The sequence below is a fragment of the Nyctereutes procyonoides genome, unplaced genomic scaffold (assembly GCF_905146905.1).
Source record: "Nyctereutes procyonoides isolate TBG_1078 unplaced genomic scaffold, NYPRO_anot_genome, whole genome shotgun sequence".
NCBI classification, from domain to species: Eukaryota; Metazoa; Chordata; class Mammalia; order Carnivora; family Canidae; genus Nyctereutes; species Nyctereutes procyonoides.
In genome coordinates, this window is record NW_026575140.1 from 14,977,345 (window position 1) to 14,985,612 (window position 8,268).

Consider the following 8,268-nt stretch of genomic DNA (forward strand, 5'->3'; position numbering starts at 1 on the left):
AAAACCAACGATGAGAGACATTTTACAAAATACCTGACTGGTCCTCTTCAAAATTATCCAAATCATGAAAAACTAGGAGAGATTGAAAGTTGTCACATATTGTAGAAGGCTAAAGGCACAAGAAGACTCCTGGATCTGATCAGAGAAGTGAAAAGGAATATGGGTTGGGTATCAGGATTACTTAAACAAGAATAAAGTTTATAGTTTAGCTCATAGTATTGCACCAGTGTTAATTTCATTGCTTTGACAAATGCACTGTGCTTATGTAAGATATTACCCCTGAAGAAACTGGATGAAAGCCATACAGGAAATATCCATACTGAATTTCCAGCTTTTCCATAAGTTTAAAATTATTCCAAACTAAAAGTTCATTTATTTTATTAAAAGATTTTATTATTAAGTAATCTCTACACCCAACAGGGGGCTCGAACTTACAACCCCAAGATAAAGAGTAGCATGCTCTACCAACAAGCCAGCTAGGTGCCCCTAAAAGTCCATTTTTAAAAAGTCAGGCTTTAAAAACAACATTGTAAAAAAGAATAATAAAAAATAAAAATAAATAAAAACAACATTGTAAAAGTGCCTAAAAAGAATAAGCAAAATAAAATAAAGGAGTCCAAGGGCAAGTGGATGGAGTTGGTGACAAATACAGAGAAACCTTAGAAGAATTATTCCAGTTGACTTGTGAACCCATCATTAGCCTCTATTTCCCTCATGGTTATGCCACAAAAGATGAAAATGAAGTGCAGTTGACTATACATCCTCCAAGAAGCCTGAGGGCCTTGCAGAAACTTGATGGAATGTCTCAGCCAAGATGGTCAAAGGGGAAATTCTTTATGAGTGACCTAGACTAGGTGCATCCAGTCTACAGATTCCAGGGGCAGATACCCTTGTGCTTAAGCCATTATGAATCTGTTGATCTTTTTAAATGTACACATTAATACTTTCCCTTAAATTTGAGGAACTTTCAGCCATTATATTTTTATGCCTCTTCTCATTCTAGAATGAGCATTACATATTTAATGCAGTATGTTTAATGGTTTCCCAAGGGTATCTTAAGATTTATTCATTTTTCTTCATTCTTTTATCTTTCTATCCATCAACTGGACAGTATCTATTGCAACTCTTTGTTCTGCAGACTCTTCCTTCTGTTAGCTGAAATCTGCTGTGGAATCTCTCTAGTGAATTACCCATATCCTGATATTCTTATTGGTTCATATGTATAATCTCAACTTTTTATTCATATTATCTATTTTATGAGCCATATAATTGTGTTTGCTTTAATTCTTTATATATACTTTATTTTCATTTTAAATGCATATTTATGATACCTGTTTTGAAGTCCTTTATTGCTAAGTCCAACATCTCAGCCCCCTCAGAGTATGTCTACTGACATTTTTTTTTCCTGTGAAAAAGGCACAATTTCCTATTTCTTTGCATGCATTATTGAAAAATCAGCAATTTAGATAGTGCATTGTATCAACTTTGGATTCTGTTCTTGCCTTGTGAGTGGTGGTGGTTGCTAGATTTTTGTTTGTTTGTTTAGTGACTTGCCTAGACTAATTCTATAAAGTCTGTTTCCTCCACAGTGTACTCGTGACTGTTGTCATCTTGTTTCCTACAGCTTGGAATTCCATCCCTACATCCTTGTTACTTCCCCTCAATAATAAAATGGCACATATCCCAGCTAGAGAATATAGACATTGTTTATGGAAATGATGTAGCCAGAGAAGGGGATTCACTAAATTTGTATATGATATCCTGGCAAACTCCTAAGAGATGCATGTATGAAAATGACCAGACTGACAGCAAAATATCGGAGACATGAACTGTAGTATAGAATACTGAGCATGTTTCACAATTGGCCTCTGAGTAGCACATAAGTAAGAGAAACCAAATCTTACTGTAAAGGCTTGGTAAGCTAAATTCATAGCTGAGCTACAGCCCATAGCAGTAGGCCAGAGTGGCATGTTCCAAAACCAGACAGGGGAGCACTTACTAAAATGGAAGATTTCAAAAAGAACCATGTCAAATAATACTCAAAGTGTTCAAGATACAGTCTAAAATAGCATAGTTGCATTCTCTCTTGTAGATCTATGGTTTGCCTTGTTACTTCTCCCAACTAGAAATCTGAGTAATTCCTGCTGCTTGTCTTCTAATTTCTTATGATTTGGAAGGACTCATGGGAACAGAAGTCATTGCCTGGAGGTGACCTCAGTGCATGCAGATATCCACAGAAAAGAACACACTGTGGTCCACAAATAGTCTATTTCAGAGGCTCAGGGGCCTCGGGCAGATGGAGAATGGGGCATGGTTCACCAGCCGCAGGAGTGCAGTGTCCTGGCTGCCTCATGAAGAATAATGCGACCTTTTGTCCTGGGAAGATGGGGGTCTCCACTTTTGAGGGACACATGCCAAGGGTTAGGGATAAGAGTCTGGAGGCTGATCAATTAACCCTAGATGAGGAATTTCTCCCAAGGTGCCCACTTTTAAATGTAAACACTGTTATCCTTAGAAGTCATATAAATGAACTCAGCTACCTCTTCAGTTGCCTTGATCACTTGTAACAAAGGGTAGGAGTGTGGCATGGGTTTGAAGAGTATAGGAGTGTTTTGGTCAACTCAAACTTCTATGATAAAATAGCATAGACAAGGACACTTAAACAGCAGAAATTTTTTTCTCACAGTTCTGCAGGATGGGAAGTTCAAAATCAAGGTGGCAACAGATTTGGTATCTGGTGAGAACCCACTTCCTGGTTTGCAGACCACTACCTTCTTGCTTATCCTCACATGGTGGAGAGAGAAAGCAAGCTCTCTGGTCTCTTCTCAACAGGCCATTAATCCCATCAGGAGAACCCTTTCTCATGACCCTCTAAACCTACTTACTTCTCAATAGCCCTGTATCCAAATAGCATCACACTGGGGGTTAGGGCTTCACCATATGAAATGTGGGGGCATAATTCAATTCATAGAAGGTAGGCAGAATAATGGCCCTCCCAAAAACGTGCATGTCCTAGTCCTGAGAATTTGTGAATATGTTACCTTACATAATAAAGGGGATTTTGCTGGTGTGGTTAAATTTAAGGACACTGAGATGGGGAAATTATTTTGGATTACCTGGTGTGCTCAATTTAGTTGCCTGAATCTTAAAAAGTAAAGAGCCTTTCCTGATTCTCAGAAAAGTAAATATGACCACAACAGAACAGTTAGAGATGCAGCATAGTTCCCGGGTCCTAGACCGAGCCAATCATATGCAACATTAATGGCCTCACTCCCATCCTAAGAATGTCCAATACCTGTCAGGCCTTCACGGAAAGTCACACACAGGTCAGTGATCAATGATTATGGCTCTTATTCCAAACTACAGGATTGGCCATGCCCAAGTCATTAGCAAGGTCCATGCCTCTTCATGGGATGGACAGAGAAGCAGGCTTCCTTTTATCCAAGTCTTCAAGGCCTTAATCAGTTCAGCTGGCCTGCACTATAGCTTGTTGGTTTCCTAAAAATCTTCTGTCCCCTTGACCACTGAAAACCCTTTGTGAGGAGGTCATAGGAGAGCACAAGTCAAGCAAGGAAATGTCCTTTGGAGTAAAGACTTAATGAGTGAGCAATTACAGGTCAGAAAGCAGTCACAATGCCTTCATAAATGCTAGATCCATATCAATCTGTAGCCAGATCTTCAGCTTTTTCCCTGTTCTAGGAAGTCCCAAACATAAGCAGGCATGTGGCTCAAGGACATAGGCAGGTCAGACTCCAATGGCCCTATTGCCCTCCAGGAACCTACACTTGGATTGTGACCCCAGCCCATAACCATTCCCCAAGGTCATAGGGAATGGTCCTTCTCTGCACACAGCAGGAGATCAAGCATATCGAAATAAATCCATTTGATTAGGTATACGTTGGGCCTCTTAAAGTCCCCAGGGTATTTTGGAGAAGGTAGGTTTGATTGTCTGGGCCTTGACTAGTTCACCTAGTCTGCCATGATAACTCCTGAGCACCCAAGATATGTGCTTCCTGCCTCAAGCAGTATACTTCCTCCAAAGGCTCCCTGAGATCAGAAGACCAGGAAAAAGGACAGTGGGCCTTTGAGATTCAGGGGAAAATCAAAACTAGACAAGAGGAAGTCACAAGCAACATAGGCACCTTTCCCTGTGCATCATGCCCCTTCCACAGGCCTGTCCACTACCTCATGAACCATAGCCCTATTCCTGCCTTAGACTGGGAGGCAGGCTTAGGCTTATCAGAGTAAAACGGTCAAGCTCCCAATGGCATCCATGAAGCATGGCTCTACTTAAACTAAACTCACATCTAAAGCCTATCTCCTGTATTTAACCAAGATCTTATAGGGATCAGGGATCAGACTTAGCACTCAACCCTCCAAATAGGCTAAGTGTCTTCCCTGTCTCCCTACCCAAGATGATTCATGGCTTCCAGTATTTGAGGGAGATTCACAAGAAGTTTCATAAGTTTTCTTACCCTAGAGCACTCTGGATATGGCACCTTCTCTATCTCCAGGTTTATCCTTTCAATAGGACAAGGACACAAACTGTACCTGAGCTTGAAAAAAATGGGGTCAAGGGTGTGACTTGGGGAGGAAGGAGGACACAAAGTGCTAAGATGAAATGAAATGAAGAAGCAAGAGAGGAAATTTGTCAATTTTTTATTTATTACATTATATTATGCACAAACTGAATGACAAAATGTGTGAACATGATGTGTGTACAGCTTTGTGAGTTGTAACAAAGTCTACACATCCGTCTCACTAGGATGCAGATCAAGAAGCAGAACAAAATAAGCGCCCAAGCACAGATCTGAAATCATGTACTTGGTGAGTATTAGGGTTTGGAGGGGGTTGAGGGAAAAAGAGAATAGAGTGTTTTGGATGACTGGGGCACCTGGTAGCCTTATGGTGTTTGGGAGCATGGATGGTCCCGGGGGGGTGTTGAGCATAGGGATTGAGACAGCTCATCAGTTGGATGGGATGAGTGAATTGCAGGAAGCTCTTGTTTATATAGTTCTAGTCACAGTGACAGGGTGGCAGGGGGAGCAGGAGCTGGTCAAGGAAAAGAGAATGAACTCAGTATTTTCAGGCCGCTGTGCCCATGGACAGGACAGGACTCAGGAAAGCAGCCACTCCCATTAGTTTTGCAGTCAGTCACCGGGGGTCAGTGTCCAGCAGCGTCAGTTCCCCTCTGCTCCGTTACCATAGGCTACCCCAGTTAGAGAGAAGTGAATGGGGGCTTGTGAGAGAAAGAAATGGGCTACGGTGAAGCCACAGAGCAGAGATGGGGACAGGCTGAGGGAGGCAGAAAGCAAGCAGAGAAGGAGCGGAGGATGGAGGCGCCCAGCAGAGGGGTAATGGAATAGCAGAGTAAGAGGCCAGGGAACAAGGTGAAGGAGCTCACAACAGTAGGAGATTCTGGGAAGAGGAGAGAGTGCAGGGCCCAGGAGGGGACGCAGGGACCAAGGAGCACAGGGAAGCAACAGGGGACAGGGAGAGAAGTCAGCCATCGTCCCCAGAGCTGCGGGCGCAGTTTAGGGAACTGCTCATGGTAAAGTTTAATCCTACCTCTAGGAAGCTTTGGTTTTGCCCAAAAAGGAGCACCTTCCAGGAACCCATGTGGCAAATATTAAAGTTCTCTGTTATTCAGATAACTTTGAGGGACTGCATGGAACATTAGAGCCTAAACAGTGTGTCTAGGTAGCCCCATGGAAGGGCACACCATGGTTCACAGGAGTCTGTCCCAGAGGCAGGTACAGGACCCACAAGGACTTCCTGTTCTTCTCCAGTGTTCTGGGGACAGCTCAGAGGCCAGAATGCCTGACATGAGGTATTCTGTGTTACCTGATATATGAATGAGCACTAACCCATGGAATTCGTGCAGGACAACATGATTGGCATAAGTTGATGATTCCGCATGAGGAAACCTTTGAGGGGGATCCTAGCCTCATTGGTGGCCCCCACGCACAATCACTGACCTGTGTGTATCCATGAAAGTGTGTCATCAGCTGACCTTGCTGACATCACCATCACCATCGGCATGACATCAGTATGGATGAAACACAGATACTGGAGACTTGCTTCTTCTAGGGCAGAAACTACATAACAAAATATGTGCACATCATAAATGTTCATGTCTACACATCTTGACAGAGGTTTCACAGCCCTCACTGAAGTACTTAGATTGAAAAACAATCCTTGACAAACATCCTGAAGAGGCAATAATTAAAACACTTGGAGTGGTTCATTGACTTAATGAGAGTCATGTTCTTCATGAGTCTCATGGTCTTCGGGTAGATATTTGGAAATGCAAGAGATGGCATGCCATGGGAGAGATAGAGGCATAGGTTAGATGGCCTCACTTAGACCTTTCCGTCTGCAGGCAGGAGGAGATACACGGTGTAGGCACTGGTGCTGCAGACGTGTGACAGCTCCACGGAGCTGAGGCAAGATTGGTACCATCAGCACATGCGGACAGAGTGAACATTGACAGATCTTTCATTCTCAGACTGTATCTGGAGAGAGGTCACAGCAACACTCATCACTTTCCCTCCCAGGACTCAGCTCCATCTCATTACCACAAGTGTGGCAGGGGCCAGAGAGCAGAAAGTAGACCAAAAGGCACAGAGAAGGGGAAGTTTCAAGTTGTGGGAGCAAGTAGCAAAGACAAGAAGCAGATGATAACAAGAAATAATCAACAATTCCTGGGCTGCAGGAAGGGCTGAGAGGATTACTCACAGTGCAGTTACATCTGCCTCTTAGTATCCATGAAGGCATTGTTTCTGGTATTTGCTGACATTCTCCCAGGACATCATATCACCCTTTGTCACATTTAGTTGATTTTTTTTATTAACCAGAGGATCTGGGCAGCCCAGGTGGCTCAGTGGTTTAGCGCTGCCTTTGGCCCAGGGCATGATCCTGGAGACCTGGGATTGAGTCCCACATCAGGCTCCTTGCAGGGAGCCTGCTTCTCTCTCTGCCTGTGTCTGTGTTTCTGTCTCTGCCTCTCTCTCTCTCTCTCTCTCTCTCTCTCTCTCTCTCTCATGAATAAATAAATAAAACCTTTTTAAAAATCAGAGGATCTGAAAGGAGCAGATCCTGTAACAAAAGGATCAGCACAGTATGTCCAGATGTCCATAGACAAGAATACATACATTTTGACCCGTAGGTTTCAGATTTAGAATTTCATGACACCCAAAGGCAGGTATAAACAGGACAGCCAGGTCAGAGGACAGGGTATCTTTTGGAACACTCTGTGAGGAGAGAGTCAGGAGTGGAAGTGACCATGTTGCCATCCTCACAAATGTGGCTCATGTCAAAGAGTCCATGCAGGGGAGGGGGATAAGTGGACATGGGGCTTGGGTTAGGTCACCTATATGAGAAACTCTTCATTGGGAAATATATTCATAGAGATGTTATCACATGATGGCTTAGTCTATATTCAAAAATTTCAAAGGGCACAGTACCTTTGACCATCTGTAAGAAGAAAGTGGAAGAGTGTTAAAGGATAGAGAAGCTCTTATGAGACAGTGGGCCATGGTCTTGCTGCATCACCGGGACCTACTCACCTTCCTCACCTCCTCAGCTGCAGTAAGGTCTAGGGGGTGGTGTGTCTGTGGGGAGATGAGTTTGGGGAGAAGCTGAATGATTCACCTAGGTGATGATGAAATCATGAAACAGCTGGCTTGTGAGTAATGTGGATGACTCTCCAGTCTTTACCAACAAAGAAGAAAATATTCAACAAAAACTCTACCCCTCCTCATGTTTAGGGATTCAAGTTTCTCTTCATTCACCTATATTCAAGCCTCCAAATGATAGAATTTATGGAAATCAGTGAGTTTCCCTGGCCAGCAACCTTTTGGAGGAGGAGATTTTTTTCAACCTTCAGTAACCTCTGGTGAGAATCCCCATGAGACTCATGGTGGTGGCCCTTCTCATGTTCACCAAGCACACCAATGTTTAAGCTGAAGTAAATAGTTCGGGGTTTATGCTGGAAGCAATTATAATCAGATACAGCAAAGATGACAAACAGGGACAACACCACAGTAGAGGGAAGCGGGAGGATATGTTTCATGGTGAGGGCCTAACAAAGCACAAGGGAGAGGTAAATTGCAACTGTCTCACAGCAAAACTTAATCTACCCACTAAAATCTGAGATAGGATGGATTCTGTAAAATATCTACCATCTTTGATCTCTGCGGCCCTGGGGGAAACAGAATGTCTCCCCAGGGACTAATGGCAGAGAACGCATGGAGTTCCTACCTGCTT